We start from the raw sequence: 22,025 nt of genomic DNA, 5'->3' as shown, positions 1-22,025 counted from the left end.
GGGATTGCTTGGGTGAGAGATATAATCAATATCTCTCTTTTACCAGAAGATATATATTGCTCAATCCAATATACTAACCTTTTACGCATTCTTTCTTTAGCTATCTCAAATTGACCTTTATGAATCCTTCCATTGTGCACTGGTAGGCCCAAATACTTTGGGCCAAAGACTTGTTGCAAAAATTTAAGAATACTTTAAATCTCATTCGCCATGACATCCATATAATTATAAAAAAACATGGAACACTTGCCGGGTTGATATGTTGACGCATATGTGTTCAACAAACCTTTGATGATTCTCGCCTGTTGCGCAGAAGCTTGAAATATTAACATAGCGTCATCCACAAACAATAGATGTGAGATAACAGGGGATCCACGACATATGGTAACCCCCATAACCCTTCCTCCGCACTTTTCTTTATTAATGAGAGCAGAAAGCGCATATCAACAAACATGAATATAAAAGCGGGACAAAGGGTCGCCTTGGTGGAGGCCCCTCGTAGGGGTGAAAGAATCTAGTAACTTCCCATTGAACTTAACTAAATATTTAACTGGTTTTGCATAAGCCATGATCCAGGATACCCATGCAGTGGAAAAGCCCCACTTAAGCAAAGCTATCTCAAGAAACTCCCAGTCAACACGATCATATGCCTTTGACAGATCTAACTTATATGCACAAGTAGCCGACTGGCCATGCCTCAGGGATTGAATATAATGAATGCATTCGAAAGCAATTATCGAGTTATCCAAAATAAGCCTTCCTGGAATAAAAGCACTATGGTTTCCAACCAGTGAGCAAAGGCCGCACCCGATTAACCAAGCACTTAGATATGATCTTGTACACCACATTGCACAAACTAATTGGCCTAAAATCCTTTAGCTCCCTGGGATGAGGAACTTTAGGTATTAGGACAATGGAAATATCATTAGTACCATCAGGCCTAACACCTGACTTGAAGGATTCCAAAATCGCGGCAATAATTTCAACTTTCAATACCGCCCAATTACGCTAATAGAACCTAGCAGAAAAACCATCTGTACCTAACGCTTTAAGAGGCCCAATCTGACATAACACACCTGCCACCTATTGCTCTGAAAATGGCACACATAAGGATGCATTCATATCAACAATTACCTTTGGTTCTATGCAATCAAGGACCACGTCAGGACTTAAAAGCTGGGTCCTTGGTGTACACTTCCTTGTAATAGGAAGTAGCCCTACGGACGGCACACTGCACCAAGTACCATCATCCTTATGAAGCTGCTGAATATGATTTCTCCTTGCTCTCCACACCGCCCGACGATGTAAATGGGTTGAGTTCCTCTCTCCTTCCTTTAACCAAGTTATATGAGATCACTGCAACAAAAGCATCTCTTCCCTACAGAGAAGTTCATCAAGTTGGTTCATTTTATGACGTATGTGGCTCGATCCGCTCTCCCAATATGCAATTCTGATAGTTCTTTCCTTATTTTTTTAATTTTCTTTGTAACATGACCAAAGTGGTCCTTACTCCAAGGTCCAAGCTATCAAATTACTCATCATATCTTTGAGGTATCACGCTCCAAACCCAACTCGCCATTCGGATTTATTTTTTCCCAAATGTCCGCAATCAGCCCCGGTAGAGCCGGGTGCCTTTCCCACACAATCTCGTACAGTGGGGCTGGCTGGCAACGTTTTGCCACATCTGGTACAGCCCAGACAATAATAGGACTATGAACAGAGCATGATGTAGCCAAGTGCTCAACATGTGCACCCGGAAACATCTCATGTGATTGGGATGCATATTATCTAATCCTTTTGCCATGCCTAAAAATCTGACATTCGTTGGGTATCCGAGTCTTTCTCTTTTGAGCCAGTCGCTTGAGACACTTAGAGCAAGTATAATAGGTCCTGGTCAGCTGGCTATAACGTTACATGTCAGCAAAACTGTCGGTGTCAAAACCGGCAGATCTCGGGTAGGGGGTCCCGAACTGTGCGTCTAAGGCGGATGGTAACAGGAGGCAGGGGACACGATGTTTACCCAGGTTCGGGCCCTCTTGATGGAGGTAATAACATACGTCTTGCTTGATTGATATTGATGATATGCGTATTACAAGAGTTGATCTACCACGAGATCATAGAGGCTAAACCCTAGAAGCTAGCCTATGGTATGATTGTATGTTGTCCCACGGACTAAACCCTCCGGTTTATATAGACACCGGAGGGGGCTAGGGTTACTGTCGATGTCAAAACCGGCGGATCTCGGGTAGGGGGTCCCGAACTATGTGTCTAGGCGGATGGTAACAGGAGACAAGGGACACGATGTTTTTACCCATGTTCGGGCCCTCTCGATGGAGGTAAAACCCTACTCCTGCTTGATTAATATTGATGATATGGGTAGTACAAGAGTAGATCTACCACGAGATCAAGGAGGCTAAACCCTAGAAGCTAGCCTATGGTATGATTGTTGTATGATGAAGTTGTCCTACGAACTAGAACCCTCCGGTTTATATAGACATTGGATAGGGTTAGGGTTACACAGAGTCGGTTACAATGGTAGGAGATCTTGAATATCCGCATCGCCAAGCTTGCCTTCCACGCCAAGGAAAGTCCCATCCGGACACGGGACGAAGTCTTCAATCTTGTATCTTCATAGTCCTGGAGTCCGGCTGAAGGTATAGTCCGGCTACCCGAACACCCCCTAATCCAGGACTCCCTCAGTAGCCCCTGAACCAGACTTCAATGACGACGAGTCCGGCGCGCAGATTGTCTTCGGCATTGCAAGGCGGGTTCCTCCTTCAAGTCCTTCAAGAAGATTTTAAACACCAAGGATAGTGTCCGGCTCTGCAAAATAAGTTTCCACATATTGCCATAGAGAGAATAATATCAACACAAATCTAATCTGCTGACGCATTCCGCAGCGTGACATCACACTACGGCCAAGTCCTTTACTCAAATCATTTTTACTTTTCCACCTCAGCACGTTTAGCGAGGTGGTTTCCTTAGCACATCTTGTCAAAGCAGAGATCGTGTCCCCCCTTTTACGGGATTCTCATCAATACGGACGTGGGTAACCCAACTGCGCCATTTATCACGGCGCTTGGGAGGCAAGCGAGTTTTACTAGGCTGGTGGGGACGCACAACCGCATCCGCCCATATAAGGGGATAAGGATCCACCTTTTTACCTACGCCTTCTTCCTCCTTTGCCTATCCATCTCCTGCGCACTTGAGCTCCAGCGCCCAAGTCTGCACTTCCTACCTCGACCTCCTCCAGCAATGTCCGGAGCAGGAGGCAAGTGGATGGTCTCCTCCGTCACGGAGGGCCATGTCAAAAAGCTAAGGAAGGCCGGATACTTGTCCAAGGACATCGCGCACCGGCTTCCCGAGGAAGGGCAGCTTCTCCCCACCCCAAGGCCCCATGAGAGGGTACTATTCCTTCCCCACTTCCTCCGCGGACTGGGTTTCCCACTCCACCCATTTGTCCGGGGGCTCATGTTCTACTATGGCCTGGATTTCCACGATCTGGCCCCGAACTTCGTCCTCAACATCTCGGCGTTTATCGTCGTGTGCGAGGCCTTCCTCCGCGTCCGCCCCCATTTCGGCCTCTGGCTCAAGACCTTCAACGTCAAGCCCAAGGTGGTGCGCGGCAGCCAGGCGGAGTGCGGAGGCGCCATGGCGGGCAAGATGGCCAACGTCATATGGCTCGAGGGCTCATTTGTGGAGACCCTGAAGGGGTGGCAATCATGGTGGTTTTACATCACCGAGCCGTGTGATCCGAAATGGATCGCAGCCCCCGAGTTCCGATCCGGACCCCCCACACGGCTTATGTCTTGGAAAGAGACGGGCCTGTCGTGGGGCGACGAAAAAGAGGTGACCGGATTGCAGACATGCATCCAGTCCCTGGTGAGCAAGCCGATCAAGCTTGTCAATGTAGTCCAGGTTATGCTTGTCCGCTGGATCCTCCCGTGTCAACAACGGGGCTTTAATCTGTGGGAGTTCGACCCGGCGCAGCACCAAACCCTTAACCGGCTCTTCGACACGACGTATGAAGACGTCTGGAAGGTGCTAACCAAAGGCGTCGAGGCTCCCACATCCGCTTCCGAGGACCGTGGATACAGCTCGCAGCGTCACACTAGTGAGGTAAGCTATTTTCACCTTTTACAAGATGTTAAGTTTTTCCATAGTTTGACTCTATGCGGGATCTAAACTCCCTCACCTTTGACAGGCTTGGCAGGCGCAGTCCGGATCGATTAACTGTCCGGCTCCCTTGCCCGAAGACCCAGCCCCTGCTCTCCTAGTGAAGCTGCTGGTTCTGGCACCTTATGTGGTGCCGGAGAAGAAGGCCAAGAAGAAGAAGGCCACGGGGACTCGAAAGAGTGCCCGTAATGTGGTGGTGTCGGACTCGTCATCCGACGAGTCCGAGAAGCTCTCCTCCCGTGAGAACGAGGGGGGAAGAAGAAAACTCTCCCCCTCCAGCGGGGGGAGGAAAGAAAAGGAAGGCCGCCCAACGGGGGAGGCCGAAGGGTCCAGGAAGAGGAAGACCCCTCCACCGAACTACTCCCTCGACGCCGAAGAGGACGAAGAGGAGTGGCCTGATAGGGCCAAGCGTCCGGCGAAATCGTAAGTATTCGGATATCAGAGTAACTCATGACGTTCCTTTGTCGCACAGCTTTCCCTAATGTCGAACATAATTATGCAGCCCACCCCGGGCCGAACTCAATGAGTCGTCGAGCGGCTCCCTGGATTCATCGGACGTGAACTCAGTTCCGCCCGCTGTCTCCCCCCGCACTGCGGATGACGCCGAAGTGGCGTCGCAACAAGCTCCGGGGCAGGAGGAGGTGGTCCTGGAGGAGCCGCAAGGCGACCTCCCGGACCCCAGGAGTAAAGGGGACAAGACCCCCCAGGGCTCCAAGTCCGGCTTTGTGCCGGACACCACGCCGGAATCTTCAACAGTTCCGGACCGCGGTAGGCGAACTCCTTCCAAGAGGAGCAAGCCTTCTGAGCTGGCGGCCTCCGTCCAACCGGAGGTGCCGGACAATCTGCTGGAGGTGCTTGGCGGCGCCTCCATCGATGAGGAGCACCATACTATTATGAGTACGGTGATCCAGAAGGTTCAGTCCGCCAAGAGCGGACTGAGTGAAGCTTGCACTAGCCTTCTAACAGGCTTCGAGGTAAGTAAAAAATATGTAAGAATATAACCGCATAGACAGTAGCCCCTGATGCTCTGTTTGGCGTTCGGAAAGAAAAGCCGAATAGAGGATCTACTAAATTTCGCAGGAATCTAACAACAAAGAATCAATATGAGTATGCAGGCATCGCTGCTAGCCACCGCCGCACTGACTGCGGAGGTGGGTGCCCTGAAACAGGGCCTCGAGCGGACCGAGCAAGAGCTCGGCCTTGCCAAGTGGCAGCTCGAGGAGAAAGAAGGTAAGAAAATACCTTACAGAAAAAGTGCCTATAAAAAGACGTGATTGCAAAAAATAACAGGATTGTACTGCTTATTGTAGGGGCCAGGACTAAGGTGGCGACCCTCAAGCAGGCGCTGTCCGAGGCCAAAAAGAAAGCGGCTGTGGAGCGCACTGAGCGAGAGAAACTTGAGGCCCAGGTCGGCGAGGTGCAGCAAGAGCTTCAGGCTCTCATGAAAAAACATGAGAGTTTGGAGCTTGAGTCAAAGACGCAAGCGTCCGAGCTTGCGGCGGCCCTTGAGACTGCCAAGTCTGCCAAGGCCGAAGCCCAAAAGGCCCTCCAAGAGTTGGAGGAGATGAAAAAGATAGCAGCGGGTAAGGCATTCTTTATGCAAAGCAGAAATATAAAAGTGAACTACCTGTTACTTACCCAAATCCGGAGCTCTCCAGGGGCATTCGCAGATCTTCCCCACAGTGTATCCGACGCCGCCGCATTCTACCGAGCTGAAGAGGGCAGCTCGACGGAGAAGGTGTTGTGGTCTCAGTATGCTGAGGCCGGACACCCTGTGCCCTTGAGCGACCAGCTGAAGCAGCTAGTCGAGCTCCACAAGGTGGCCGAACAGGCCATGAAGGGCTTCATAGTTCGGCTGTGGCCCGGAGAGGCCCTGCCTGGGAGCTACTTCGAGCTGGTGCGGCGGCTGGTGGAGGCCTGTCCAAGGCTCGAGGTCATCAAGCGCTCCGTCTGCATCGAAGGTGCCCGTAGGGCCCTTGCCCGTGCAAAGGTGCACTGGGGTAAGCTGGACGGTGAGAAGCTTGTGAGGGATGGGCCGCCGCCGGGGAAGGAGCATCGCAAGCCCGAGAACTACTATAAGGATGTTCTTGTGGGTGCCCGCCTTGTGGCGGATGAGTGTACCAAGGATGTAATTTTTGAATGAACTCGCTCGTGTTTATCCTGTGCGCTGAAAACTTGTTCATATGCGCTAAGCAATGCTTGTTGAATTTAAAATATTACTTTCTGTGCGGCCGTTTATCAAAAAATTGAGAGATGGCCAGTCGTTGGCTTCTGCCCCCATGCCACTAGTGCTGGGGTGTTCGGATAAACCTGAGCGCTCTTTTTCCCATAGTTGGGTCCTTCGAGGGAGGCGCTCAGCACAACAAACCAGGCAATCGGACTATAATGCTTGAACACTCTCACTTAGCCATAGAACTCTATAATTTTAAATTTCGGCAAAGCCCCTAGTTCGTAAGACCGAGTTCGGGGCGCTATCCACGCCTTGGCCAGACAAAGCCGGCTCCTCGCTCGAAGCGGCATAAGTCTTTAGGGACTCGAAAAACCTCTCGAACAGCGACCGGTCTCTCGCCTCATCATGACAGTCAGTTTTAGCTTTCTCCACTAAGGTGCTTAACCCAGCTCAACTGGGGCACAATCGCAGTGGTTCTCCTAGTGCTACCTTAGCCGATATAGCGGAACGTAAGGCACCAAAACATAGGAGCCGGGCAAACCCAACTATTGACCCAAATCATGATTCAGAGCCGATGCATATAGTGCTATAAGTTCGGGGTGCCGCACTTGTGAAAGTGTACGGGCTTCTCACACCATATTGAGGGGTACTGAAGCCCCTGGCGTGTTTGCCGTACCATGGTGTACGGGTGCAACATGTCATTTAATAAACATATATATGAAAGGAGGATAATGCAAAAAATAGACAAAAAGCTATGCATTGTTTATAGAAAGGCTGCTATCAAAGCATAACGATACAAGTAGTGCGATAAGCAAAAGATATTGGGATATTTAACATGTCCTGGCCAGGAGCAGGCCGCGGAATTGTATGCAAAAACAGGTATACTGCTCGTAACAGAGACCACCTGGGAGTTCCATAATGCGGCATGCTTTGTCTGCTTCCCAGGATCTTGCATCGTTTGTGCGGCAGTTGAATTGCCGAACAGGTCGTCCGAAGTATGGAGTCCTGAAAGTAAGAGAAAGCTAAAAAAAGAATTCGGCAGCCCCTAGTACGTTTTAAGCCGTATTTTGGGTTTGCCGTTATTGTGCCCCTTCCCCTGCGCCCATGGTATTTCTAGAGCGTAGTTATGTACGCGAGGCACTGGTTTCGCTATGTCGCGAGGGCTGGGGGTGGGGCCGCATTGCTACGCCTGCTCAGAATGTGCCAGGCGGTCTTGTTGTAGGTTACTCCGGGCGCGCTGGCAGTGTCTGGCTTTTTAACGGCCGGACTGGAGAATTGCCTAAGAAGGCTGCTTTGTACTTCTGCTGCGAGGGCCGCCGTGTGCTCCTCCGTACGGAGGGAGCGTTCGGTGTTTCCGTTGACCGTGATTACTCCTCGAGGGCCTGGCATCTTGAGCTTGAGATATGCGTAGTGCGGTACCGCATTGAACTTTGCAAATGCGGTTCGCCCGAGCAGGGCGTGATAGCCACTGCGAAACGGGACTATATCGAAGATTAACTCTTCGCTTCGGAAATTATCCGGAGACCCGAAGACCGCTTCAAGTGTTACTGAGCCTGTACAGTTGGCCTCTACACCTGGTATAACGCCTTTAAAGGTCGTTTTTGTGGGCTTAATCCTCGAGGGATCTATGCCCATTTTTCCGCACTGTATCCTGGTAAAGCAGGTTCAGGCTACTTCCGCCGTCCATGAGGACTCTTGTGAGATGAAATCCGTCGATAATTGGGTCGAGAATCAATGCGGCAAAGCCGCCGTGACGGATGCTAGTGGGGTGGTCCCTTCGATCAAAAGTGATCGGGCAGGAGGACCATGGGTTGAACTTTGGGGCGACTGGCTCCATCGCGTACACGTCCCGTAGCGCATGCTTCCGCTCCCTCTTGGGAATGTGGGTTGCGTATATCATGTTCACCGTCCGCACTTGTGGGGGAAAACCCTTCTGTCCACTGTTGTTCGGCGGCCTGGGCTCCTCCTCATCATCGCTATGCAGCCCCTTGTCTTTATTTTCGGCTCTTAGCTTGCCTGCCTGCTTGAACACCCAACAATCCATGTTGGTGTGATTGGATGGCCTTTCGGGGGTGCCATGTATCTGGCACAAGCGGTCGAGTATTCGGTCCAAACTGGACGGGCCCTGAGTATTCTTTTTGAATGGATTTTTCCGCTGACCGGATTTATAGCCTTTGAATCCGGCATTAACTGCCGTGTCTTCGTTGCTGTCGCTTCTAACGCGGTGCTTTTGCTTATTCCGACGTGTACTGCCACTTTTGTCCTTGGTATCCGAATTACCAGGGTTCTTTGCTAAGTTGTTACTGCGAGCTAGCCAGCTGTCTTCTCCCGCGCAAAAGCGGGTCATGAGTGTCGTGAGGGCTGCCATGGACTTCGGCTTTTCCTGCCCAGGTGCCGGGCAAGCCACTCGTCGCGGATATTATGCTTGAAGGCTGCTAGGTCCTCTGCGTCCGGACAGTCGACTATCTGGTTTTTCTTTATTAGGAACCATGTCCAGAATTGCCTGGCCGATTCCTCTGGCTGCTGAATTATGTGGCTTAAGTCATCGGCATCCGGTGGTCGCACATAAGTGCCCTGGAAGTTGTCGAGGAATGCGGCTTCTAGGTCCTCCCAAGAACCGATTCAGTCTGCTGGCAAGCTATTAAGCCAATGCCGGGCCGGTCCTTTAAGTTTGAGCGGGAGGTATTTGATGGCGTGTAGATCATCACTGCGGGCCATGTGGATGTGTAGGAGATAATCCTCAATCCATACCACAGGATCTGTTGGTCCATCATATGATTCGATGTTTACGGGTTTGAAACCCTCTGGGATTTTATGATCCATTACTTCGTCTGTGAAGCATAATGGGTGTGCAGCGCCTCTATACTGGGCTATATCACGACGCAGCTCGAAGGAGCTATGTCTGTTGTGTTCGGCCCGGCCGGATTTGTTGTATCCGGAATGAAGATCACCGTCACGTGCTGTGGGGCACCCACGCGATCCGTAGATCGATCTTGTTTGTCTTGCCTTGTCCTCCAGTACGTCTCGCAGGTCTGGCGCATTTTCCCGTGCCTTGGTTGAACGGCGCCGGGACATGGCTTGGGTGGAGGGCTGAGAGGCCTCTCTGTCGCGGCCGCGAGGTGGCCGGTCGGCCATGTCGTGTGCTGGTGATGTAGGTGCTTCCTCCTCTGATTGGGGTAGCGGCCTGCGCTTTGGGTAACTCTTGGAGGGGCGTTCGAGTTCATACTCTTCGGCTGCAAGGACTTTGGTCCATCTATCAGCTAGCAAATCTTGATCAGCTCTAAGCTGTTGCTACTTTTTCTTGAGGCTGCTTGCCGTGGCTAAAAGCCTGCGTTTGAAACGCTCTTGTTCGGCGGGGTCCAATGGTACGACGAATTCGTCATCGTCGAGGCTTGCCTTGTCTTCGGAGGGAGGCATATAGTTATCATCCTCAACCTCTCGGTCTGCCGCTCTCTCATGAGGGTTGGCTTCTCCATCTTCCTGTGCCGAATCTTGCTGTAGGGGGTGTTCTTCGGTGCTATTTGGGGTAGTATTAACTCCCGTGCCGGAATCACCATTTTTGCTTTGGCGGGATTTAGAGCGGCGCCGCTGACGCCGGCGCTTTGGCTGTTTCTTGGAGGTGTCATCCTCCGCTGTTCCATCGCCATCTCCATCTTTTGGAGTATCCACCATGTATATATCATATGACGAGGTGGCCTTCCAGCGCCCTACAGGTGCTGGTTCCTGTTCGTCTCCTGCATCATTGTCCATACCGTCGATGTCTTTGGAGTCAAAGTCAAGCATGTCGGTTAAATCGTCGACAGTGGCTACAAAGTGGGTGGTGGGTGGGCTTCAAATTTCTTCGTCGTCCGCATCCCATCCTTGCTGACCGTAGTCCGGCCATGCCTCTCCTGATAAAGAGAGAGACTTTAGTGAGTTCAAGATGTCGTCGAAGGGCGAGTGCTGAAAGATGTCCGCTGCGGTGAACTCCATTATCGCGCCCAATCGGATTCGATCGGTAGGGGCGCGGGGGGTTCGGAGTCCGGAGAGGAATCCGGATCCTCGGAGTCACGGGTCACGCAGAACGCGGGGTTGACGTTCGGCTTGATCTCCTTTGAGATCGTAGCCCCTGAGGCGACCTCCAGCCGCTCATCCTCGATTGGCGCAATAGGCTCCGGATTAAGGGTAGGAACCGGTGCGCATGCAGCCTACAGGGCACTGTTCGGCGGCAGAGCAAGATCATGCCTCTCAAAACAGTGCGGCGCGCTTGGCTGTGGCTCGAATTCGTCGAAGATCAAATCCCCGCGGATGTCTGCCATGTAGTTTAAGCTTCCAAACCTGACCTGATGGCCAGGGGTGTAGCTTTCGATCTGCTCCAGGTGGCCAAGCGAATTGGCCCGCAGTGCGAAGCCGCCGAAGACGAAGATCTGTCCGGGGAGAAAAGTCTCACCCTGGACCGCATCGTTGTTGATGATCAAAGGAGCCATCGGGCCTAAAAGTGACGACACAGAGGAACTCTCAATGAAAGCACCAATGTCGGTGTCAAAACCGGTGGATCTCGGGTAGGGGGTCCCGAACTGTGCGTCTAGGCGGATGGTAACAGGAGACAAGGGACACGATGTTTTTACCCAGGTTCGGGCCCTCTCGATGGAGGTAAAACCCTACTCCTGCTTGATTAATATTGATGATATGGGTAGTACAAGAGTAGATCTACCACGAGATCAAGGAGGCTAAACCCTAGAAGCTAGCCTATGGTATGATTGTTGTATGATGAAGTTGTCCTACGGACTAGAACCCTCCGATTTATATAGACATTGGATAGGGTTAGGGTTACACAGAGTCGGTTACAATGGTAGGAGATCTTGAATATCCGCATCGCCAAGCTTGCCTTCCACGCCAAGGAAAGTCCCATCCGGACACGGGACGAAGTCTTCAATCTTGTATCTTCATAGTCCTGGAGTCCGGCTGAAGGTATAGTCCGGCTACCCGAAACCCCCTAATCCAGGACTCCCTCAGTTACACAGAGTCGGTTACAAGGGAGGAGATCTACATATCCGTATTGCCAAGCTTGCCTTCCATGCCAAGGAAAGTACCATCCGGACACGGGACGAAGTCTTCAATCTTGTATCTTCATAGTCCAACAGTCCGGCCAAAGGATATAGTCCGGCTGTCCGAAGACCCCCTAATCCAGGACTCCCTCAGTAGCCCCTGAACCAGGCTTCAATGACGATGAGTCCGGCGCGCAGTTTCGTCTTCGGCATTGCAAGGCGGGTTCCTCCTCTGAATACTCCATGGAAGATTTTGAACACAAGGATAGTGTCCGGCTCTGCAAAGAAAGTTCCACATACCGCCATAGAGAGAATAATATTTCCACAAATCTAATCCGCTGACACGTTTTGACATCATGCCATGGCCCGGTCTCTATTCAAACCGTTTTTCTCAACCAGCGCTGCACATATTGCGAGGCGGTTTTCTTCACACGTCTTGTCAAAGCAGAGATCGTGTCCCCTTATTATGGGATTCTCATCAATACGGATGTGGGTAACCCAATCGTGCTTGTTAGTATGACTCCTCGATTTTAGGCAAGTCCCAAACGACCACGAGGAGGACGCTTGATATTCATCCTCTTTATAAAGAGGCCGAGGCATGTCCTTTTTCCCTCTCGTGCTCAATTGAATCCTTCCCCCGCCTCGAGTTCCAACACCCAAGGCTCAGGTCAGGCACTTCGGACCTTCAACCATGTCCGGATCCAACCTCCAAGGTCGGTGGATGCCCTCCTCCGTCACAGAGGAAGACATCAAGAAGCTGAGAGAGGCCACGTATCTGACCGCCGAAATCTCGCATAGGTTGCCTGCCCGAGGGCAGGTCATCCCCACTCCCGAACCCAACGAGAGTGTTGTGTTCATCTCTCACTTGCTCCGAGGGCTAGGCCTCGCTCTGTATCCCTTCATTAGGGGGCTCATGTTCTATTATGGACATGATCTGGCCACGGATTCCCTCCTTCACATCTCGTCGTTCATCGTCGTGTGTGAGGCCTTCCTTTGCATTACCCCACACTTCGGCCTATGGCTCAAGACTTTCAATGTGAAGCCGAAGATGATCGAGGGGCGTCACGCAGAGTGCGGAGGTGCCGTAATAAGCAAAAGTGCTGACGTTCCGTGGCCAGAGGGCTCCTTCCCAGAGGTGTCTAGTTTATGGCAACGGGAATGGTTTTATATCACAGCTCCCCGAAGTGCCAAGTGGGTAGCCCCTGCCTTTTGCTCGGGCCCTCCACCACAACTGACATCATGGATCAACAAGGGACTGAACTGGGGGCCAGTAAATGATGTGCCGATATTGCAGAGTCGCATCCGAGATCTCCTTGAGAGAGATGTTAGCCTAGTCAAGGTAATGCAACTATGCAAGTCATGCTAGTTCGTCGAGTCCCGCCTTGCAAACGTCGACCCCTCCATATGTGGGAATTCAACCCGAAAGGACCGCAAACTATTCAGCACTTCCTCAGCATGACGCTCGAAGAGATGTACAAATTGTTCTTCAAACCCCAAATAGAGTGTCCGAACACCACTGAGGATGCGGGTCTGAGCTGTAATCGCCCCGATACCCAAGTAAGTAATCCCATGGCCGAACATGATGTCTTTCTATTTATCATAACATCATTATGAAAAGTCGCTCTTTGACCAGGACTGGATAACAAAGGCGAAGATGATCAGGTGTTCGTCCCCCCTTCCCGAAGGCTTGGCCAATCCAGTACTAGACAGAATGCTCGAGCCGGCGCCTTGTCAGGCGCCCTCAGGGAAAGATGAAGGGGGGAATAAAGAGGCTGAAAGCAGGCCTCACACATCATTCATCCGAACCGAGGGAATTAGTGCCTCCGCGAAGGAGGACAACCAGGGAGAAGAATCTGAAATCCCCTCTCCCCAAGGAAGGAAGAGGACCACCTCTGAAGACATGGAAACAAAGGTTTCCAAATGGGGGAAGAAATCTTTGCCAGAGGGTCCTACCTCGGAGGGTATCCTTGCCGCACAGTGTCCACGAGGGGATCAGCCCTCTACCGAGCTGTAAGTAAAAAGGTACTTAATAGTAAAAATATCTTACATTACTTCTGAAGATAATAACCGAAGCATATATCTTGCAGTTCGGATTGTAGCCCTTCTCGACAGAGTTCGTCTTCAAGGGATCTTCTTCCAGAGATGATGGAGAGCGAAACACCTCCCCCTGCCACCCCGCCTCATGAGGCGAGCGACCCTGAAGTGTCGTCACGGAGGGTTTCTCCTGATCCGCCAAGGCCAGAGGGTAATCCTTTGGCCACCCGAAGTCCTCAGTATTCGGCTCCTAAAGAGAGCAACAAAAAGAGTCTGGAACCGTATAGTGTGCGGTCAGACGCATTGAAGGATCTTCTGGAGCAAGCGGCCATCTCATAAGCGCATCGTACGCTAATGGGTACGGTGATTGAAAGGATTTCATCCGCCGAAAGCGGGTTACATGAAGCTTTTATGAGTCTGCTCAAAGGCTTTGAGGTACATGAAATAGTGTATGTTTTTGACAATACCACACACGTTAGGTGTGCCCTATGTAGATAGTAGCCCCTGAGACTTTGGTTGCCGTTGAAAACGATGGCAAACAGAAGATCATATTCCCAGGTAATAACTAGACCACCTTTATGTTCAGGTGGCTGAAGGTCCGGTGGCTAGCCAGACTGATGAGTTTGCCGAGCTAAAGCGGCAGCTTGATGCGGCAGATGCCAACATCGTGCTTGTTAACAAGCGGCTTGACGAGGCATAGGGTAAGTGATTTCTCCGGTGATAAACACATGGTAAGAGGAGCATGATGCCAGTATCTTTAATATGTTGTGACTGCAGATGGAGCTGCCACCGTGGAGACCCTTCGGGCAGAACTTGCCCGAGCCAAGGAACAAGCAAGGAATAGCGATGTGGCCGCTCTAAAGGCGGTCGAAGGGCTGAGGGCCGAACAGGCCGCGCATTGTTGGAGCAAGGAAAGAATAGCCAAGATGGTCGTTGAGTTGAAAGATGCCGCTGACCGTTACCAGCTTCTTGAAAAAGAAAGCCAAGCGAAGGCGACGGACCTGGAGAAGGCCATGGTAGCAGCCAAGGAAGCCCGCTCCAAAATCAGAGCGACAAAGGAGGAGCTGCGTCAAGCTGCAGATATTGCGGCTGGGAAGCCCTTTTTGTTGCGGACTAAGTTCGGAGATCCGAAGTATGCTCCTCTTGATCAACTATGGAGTTCTGCGGACGCATACGTGGATTTGGCAGCAAGTGCTGCCGATACGGCCGAGTTCTTCAAGGATCAAAAAGATCGTGAAGTGGAAAAGCTGTTCTAGTCACAGTTGCATGCTCCAGTGCGTCCGCTGTTGTTGAATGAGCGAATGGCTGAGTGGGACGAGCTCCATAGGTTGTCCGGACTTGCCATGAGGTCTGTTGTGGATCATCTGTGGCCGGAAGGGCCAAGGCCGAATAGTTACTTTAGTTTAGTGCAACAATTCCTTGGTGTTGTGCCACATATCGACGCTATGAAGAGGTCGGCGTGCATAGAGGATGCGTGGATGGCACTTGCCCGTGTCAAGACATACTGGGCAGAGATGGAGGCCACCACTATTGCAACACAGGGTTCGGCCCTGGGCCGAGTAGCTGCCGAGCACTACTTTGAAGAGGTCCTTGAAGGCGCTCGTTCGATAGAGGCGCAATGCTCGAAGAATATTATGTTCTAGTGACATGTATTCCTATTGTAAAAACAAAATTTTATTGAATTATGAAGGCTGTGTTTACACTTTTGCCTGAAAGTATTATGATGCCTCTTGTGCGGCCGTTTATGTATATATGTATATAACCTGAAAGATTGCAGTCATCGGCTTCAGCCCCCACGCATATAATGCGGGGGTGTTCGCAAAAAACGCGTATTCACACTTGATCCAACGTCTTGGTCCATGAAGGAGGTGTAGCGCAGTGAACGAGGCAATCAGACTATATTGCTTTAACACTTTCACTTAGCCATAGGAGTTTGATGGTGGGACTACTATATAGCCCCTGGTACTTCCGCGCTCGTCCGAATACGGGGCGCGTACGTACATGACCGGGAAACGGCCCTTCGTTAATGCGAAGGAATCCCGAAGATTCCGCTAAGTCATTGAGTGGTTGACCAGTCTCGCGCTTTATCATGACAGTCAGTTTTCGGCTTTCTCTACTGAGGTGCTCATCCGGATGAACCAGGGCACAATCGCAGTAGTTCTCCCGGTGCCGCCTTAGCCGATAGAGCGGAACGTAAGGTAGCAAAACACGGGAGCCGAGCAAACCCAACATTTGACCACAGACATGATTCGGAGCTGATGCATATAAGGCCAAACTCGCGACGCCGAACACTCCCTAAGGTATTCGGTCTTTATAATATATGCCGGGCTGAACAATGCCCTTAATAATAAACCTCGAGTGTCCAGGTACGTGCAGTGTCCTGACATGGCCACATGCTAATAACGTCAGCATCCTTCTCAGTTGTATTGAGTATCCGGAGGATGTAAACAACAAGAGACAGTAAAAAAGGTTTACGCAGGGTCTTAATCTGAAAAGAAACCTTTGAGCGGGTCCCTGCTGCACGTCTGCGCCTGTGTCTCTGTTGTGCCGTGTCCTGGACGGGGTATAGCACGATTGTCATCTATAAAAAAGAAGAACTTAGGTGAAAGTTGTCGTGCCAGAAAATTGGTTATTATCAATAAACCATTGAAATTCAAGGTAAGTCAAGTTGAGCCGAACTAGCCCTGATTACACGCGGGAAGCCCCTGGTACTGTCGATGAGGGTTTAACCATCAAACCAATCTCATGTGTAGTGAGGCACCGGACTCGTCTAGCCGTGTCCGTGGTCTTAACGACCTGTCATTTATTCTGGTTGGTGAGGCCGTCTAGTGCTCGGCTGTTAAGGCCGCCGCACATTCTTCCGCGCGTATAGAACGCTCAATATTTCCACTAACTGTGATGGTGCCACGTGGACCGGGCATCTTAAGCTTGAGAGAAGCGTAATGCGGTACTGCATTAAAACGAGTGAAAGCCGCTCTTCCAAGTAGTGCTTGGTAGCCACTTCGGAATGGAGCGATGTAGAAAGTTAACTTTTCGCTTCGGAGGTTGTCGGGAGAACCGAATACAACCTCTAGTAATAGAGAGCCCGTACAACGGGCCTCTGGGCCTGGTATTACTCCCTTGAAGGTAGTATTACTGTGGCTTATTTTTGTCGGGTCTATCCCCATTTTGCGGATTGTGTCTTGATATATCAGATTTAGACTACTGCCACCGTCCATAAGGACTCGTGTGAGGTGGTATCCATTTATTATTGGGTCTAACACCAAGGCAGCCAATCCTTCATGTCGGATGCTTGTCGTGTGATGCCCGCGATCAAAAGTGATCGGGCAGGCCAACCAGGGGTTGAACTTAGGGGTGACGGGCTCTATGGCGCGTATGTCTCGGAGTGCATGTTTGCTTCTCCTCTTCGTCACATGGATCATGTTTACTGTTTTAACCTCTGGTGGGAATTTTTTCTGTCCTCCAGTGCTTTGCTGGCGAGGTTCGTCCTCATCTTCGCTTGGTGTCTCCCCCCCCCCTTGTGTTCGGCGTTTAGCTTACTGGCCTGCTTGAAGACCCAGCATTCTCTGTGGGTGTGATTTGCAGGCTTGTCGGGGGTGCCATGGATCTGACATAGTTTGTCGGGGATCTTGTTTAGGCTAGACGGTCCATCTCCGCTACCTTTGAAAGGCTTTTTCTGCTGACCTGGCCTAGAGCCCCTGAATCCGGCGTTGACCGCCGTATTCTCTGGGTTGTCTTCTTTATTTCGATGCTTGTTTTTACTGCGTCGTGGTTTTCCATTGCCATCCCTGACTTCGGATGTGCTTGGGTCGCTGGTGCTACTGCGGGCTAACCAGCTATCTTCGCCCGCGCAAAAGCGGGTCATGAGGCTTGTCAGGGCTGCCATTGTTCTCGGTTTTTCTTGGCCGAGGTGTCTGGCGAGCCATTCGTCTCGGACGCTGTGCTTGAAAGTTGCTAAGGCTTCGGCGTCCGGACAGTCGACGATTTGGTTCTTCTTAGTGAGAAACCTGTTCCAAAGTTGTCGGGCTGACTCTCCGGGCTGTTGAATTATATGACTTAAATCGTCTGCATCCGGAGGTCGGACATAGGTCCCTTGAAAATTAGCCCGAAAAGCGTCCTCGAGCTCCTCCCAACTTCCAATTGAGTTTTCGGGGAGGCTTTTCAGCCAGTGTCGAGCTGGTCCTTTAAGCTTGAGGGGCAAGTACTTGATGGCATGGAGATCGTCTCCACGAGCCATGTGGATGTGGAGGATAAAGTCCTCAATCCAGACCCCAGGGTCTGTGGTCCCATCGTACACTTCTATGTTCACTGGTTTGAATCCTTCTGGGAATTCGTGGTCCAGCACCTCATTGGTGAAACATAGGGGGTGTGCAGCACCCCTGTATTTGGATGTATCATGGCGTTCGGACGGTTGTAGTATTCGATTTTGATTTTGTGCCGGAGCGCGCTTCCTAGATCCATAGATGGATCTGGTCATACTGGATTTTTGGCGCAAGTCCTCACTAGATCGTGTGTTCACTTATGTGCGACCTTGTTAGCCGCTCTATTGCGGTCACACGGTGGTTGATTCGGCCGGTTGGCCGTTTTATTTTTCGGCTGTATGGGCTCTAAGGCCTCATCGTCGAATTCGGGTCATAGTTTGCGCTTTGGATAGCTCTTTGTGTGGTAACCTCCACCATACTTTTCTTCGTTGTCGAGCACTTTGTTCCACCTGTCGTTGAGCGTATTTTGTTCGGCCTTAAGCCTTTGCTTCTGCTTCTTCAGACTCCTCACTGTGGCAATAAGCCTTCTACGGAGGTTCTCTTGCTCCAAGTTCGTTTCCGGGATGATGTGTGCATCTTCGTCCGGACTGTTTTCCTCCCCAGAGGGGGTTTGATGAGGTTTATCCTCGGCATCGCCGTGTTCGGGCGTCGGATCCGTACTGTGTTCGCCGTTTGCAGCTTCATCGTGCTCTGTCGCTGGGGCAATGAGGTCGTCGTTTCCTCTGGAGTCGACTGGAGTATTATTTTCTCTTGTGTTGTTATCGCTGTTTTTGCCGAGACGGGATTTGGAGCGGCGCCTACGCCGATGCTTTGTTTGCTTCTTGGAGGGGTCATCCTCCGCTGTCTCCTCCCGTTCCTCGTCATCGTTTTCTTTGGAGGTATCCACCATGTATGTGTCATGTGGTGAAGTAGCTGTCCAGTGCCCTATGGGCACTAGTTCCTGTTCCTCTCCTGCATCGTCGTCCATGCCTTCGATGTCTGCGGAGTCAAAATCGAGCATGTCGATTAAATCGTCGACAGAGGCTACTAAGTGGGTGGTGGGTGGCCAGCTAATTTCTTCGTCGTCCGCATCGCATTCTAGCCAGACATAGTTCGACCAAGGTTCTCCTGACAAGGAGAGAGACTTTAATGAATTTAGCACATCGCCGAAAGGCGAGTGCTGAAAGATATCCACGGGACTCCATGATCGGCACCCAATCGGATTCGATAGGCACGGACGCAGGCGGCTCGGAGTCCGTGGCCGGAGACGAATCCAGTGGTTCGGCAACATGGCTCTTGTAAGGGGCGAAGTCAGTATCCGACTCCATCGCCACTGAGAGTGCGGCCTCCATGGTGGGGTCCATCCCTCCATCGTCGGATGGCGCAATTTGCTCCGGATTGAAGGTCGGAGTAGTTGCAGATGCGATGTCCCGAACACTGTCTGACAGCAGAGTTACGTCATGCTCATCGTGATTGTGCGGCGCACCTGACATGGGCTCGAATCCTTCGAAGATCAAGTCTCCGCGGATGTCAGCAGTGTAGTTTAAGTCTCCGAACCTGACCTGATGGCCATGGGCGTAGCTCTCGATCTGCTCCAGATGGCCAAGCGAATTAGCCCACAGTGCGAAGCCGCCGAATACGAAGATCTGTCCGGGGAGGAAAACTTCACCCTGGACCGCATCGTTATCGATGATCGAAGGGGCCATCGAGCCTTATGGTGACGGCATAATGGAATTCTCAATGAAAGCACCAATGTCGGTGTCAAAACTAGCAGATCTCGGGTAGGGGGTCCCGAACTATGCGTCTAAGGCGGATGGTAACAGGAGGCAGGGGACACGATGTTTACCCAGGTTCGGGCCCTCTTGATGGAGGTAATACCCTACGTCCTGCTTGATTGATATTGATGATATGAGTATTACAAGAGTTGATCTACTATGAGATCGTAGAGGCTAAACCCTAGAAGCTAGCCTATGGTATGATTGTATGTTGTCCTACGGACTAAACCCTCCGGTTTATATAGACACCGGAGGGGGCTAGGGTTACACAGAGTCGGTTACAAAAGAGGAGATCTACATATCCGTATTGCCAAACTTGCCTTCCACGCCAAGGAAAGTCCCATCCGGACACGGGACGAAGTCTTCAATCTTGTATCTTCATAGTCCAACAGTCCGACTGTCCGGAGACCCCCTAATCTAGGACTCCCTCAAAAACCTTTATTGAAGGAGTAAGAAATGAAGAAAGAGAGAGCAGAGCCGGCGCTCCGTGTACCGCCCAGCTGCAGCTCAACCTCCGATGCAACACACCCAACATGCAGCTGGCGTGCGGGCTAAACGCAGGCGCGCCATCCTACCTGCCAATCACGTGCACTTATTTGCCTCTTTTCACATGCAAGCATTAGACAGTATAGCCCATCTAATAGCCAGCCTATTACATTAGTAGTCTCTTATGAAGCCTTTAGATGATGTGATATGGGTATACCGGCGGTAGCAGGCTCTTCTATTAGCCACGCTCTTAGCTGGTAATGGTCGCTCGCCAGACGCATCCTTTGCTTTTGGATGCTGAAAAGTGCCACACGACACAAACACGGCAACTCCAAACAAGATTTTGATGGCAAGTTTAGTGTCGCGATGATGTCAACTTTAATTATCAAGTAGGACAACTTCTTTTTGAATGACAAATATTAGTATTTCTTTTACGGATGACAATTCAGTTGTAAAAAACGTGAGAATCGAAGTGCCTCGTGCCACACGTATACGTATGGCACTTAGGGCATGTTTGGTTGCCTGCACCGAGGCCAACCAGGCCCGCGTGATGCAGCATCTTTTCAGACCTCGGTTGTTTGGTTCCCCGCATACACTGTTCAGTCTGCATAGCACGATTTTTAAAGCGCCCTTGGGCCTGGCCCGTTGGGAACGACCGAATTGGCAGTGTTAAGAGAGCCAGGCCCGAGCGGTGCTTCCACGCGCACGTGGGTGGCTCTCTGGAGACGCGTGTCTCGGGTTAATCCCCCCTCTCTCCCTAATCCTCAATCCCCTCTCTCTTCCTCTACTCCAATGCGATCCCCTCCGCCATGGGAGCAGGAGCTTCTTTGCACGAAGGTCGCGGAAGTATGTCCGGGGATCACCCTCGAACGTGATGCGCGGCATGCGCGCGCCGCCGCCGCCGGGAGCCACCATTGTTCGCTCGCCGCTGCGGCGGCCGCAGCAGCAACGACAGCAACACTGGGCGAGCCAATGCCGCACAAGCGCGCCGAGCGCAGCCGGGAGCACCACGGTGATGCCCACGCGGACCCACTGCGCGAGCGTCTCCAAACGGGTCTCCGGCGGGAAGAGCTCCGCCGTCGTCCGTGCGCGTGCATTGCGCCCGACCGCCTCCTGCCCTGCTGCTCCAACCTCGCTCGGCCCCCTGCAGCTCGGCCGCTCCCCTCCCCTCCCCGCGCGCCTGCAGGACGGCCCCGCGCCACCGCGCCTGCCCGTCGGTTGGCCGCGCCGGTTGTGGCCGCGCCTCGCGCTGTCTCGCCACCTGCTCCCCTGCCTCGCCTCCCCTGCACACACGCCTCACACCCAAGCCCATGGCCACTCCGCTCCCGGTCGCCCGCTCCGCCGTGTATCGCGCTGCTCTGCCCGCTACTAGCAAGCACACCGACGGCCCTCTCACTCCGCCTCGTCTCCTCGCTCGTGCACCACCAGGGGTGGGCCCCTCACGCCCGGGGGGGGGGGGGGGGCGCCCTGCTGCTGCAGCAGCTTCGCTTGACGACTTCCTCCCCTACCGGGCCACCACGCTGTGGCCGCTGCCTCCTCCCCGTCGCGGCGCTCGCATCCGCGCCCGCCCCGCCAGCGCCTCCTGCCCGCCTCTTGCCGAGCGCTGGAGCGGGCGACCAGGCTGCTGGCGCTCTACGGCGCGAACATCGTGGAGTTCACGAGCTAGGCGGACGCGATGACCATCCCGGGGCACTACGTGGTGTACTGGGAGCTGAGCTCAAGGACAGCCGCGAGGGGCCGTGGTCGGAGGCGGCGGTGTTCGAGCGGTGTTGCCTGGAGATGGAGGTGGCGCACGGCTTCTACGACGAGCGGCCCCATCAGGCTCCGGCGCCGGCCAATTCGACGACGCACTCAACGTGTTTGAGGAAATGAGGCCGTCGGCGTCAAGCCAAACCAGGCCGCTATTAAGTGTACTTGTTAACTTCTAATCATATGCATGTATGCAACCAAACGCCGGGTGAAAGTTGCATCTCGATGACAAAACCTCCTAATGCAGGCAACCAATCAAGTTGACATCTACGTTTTTGGTTTCGTTTTCTCTCACCCAGGACCTGCTTAGCCTGGCTCGTTTTTTCCCTCTGAGCCAGGCCCAACAGTGAAAGCAACCAAACACGCC

Source organism: Triticum urartu, chromosome 1A (genome assembly GCF_056163025.1).
Source record: "Triticum urartu cultivar PI428250 chromosome 1A, HENAU_Tu73, whole genome shotgun sequence".
In the NCBI taxonomy this organism is placed as follows: Eukaryota; Viridiplantae; Streptophyta; class Magnoliopsida; order Poales; family Poaceae; genus Triticum; species Triticum urartu.
Note: the sequence above shows the minus strand (reverse complement) of the source record.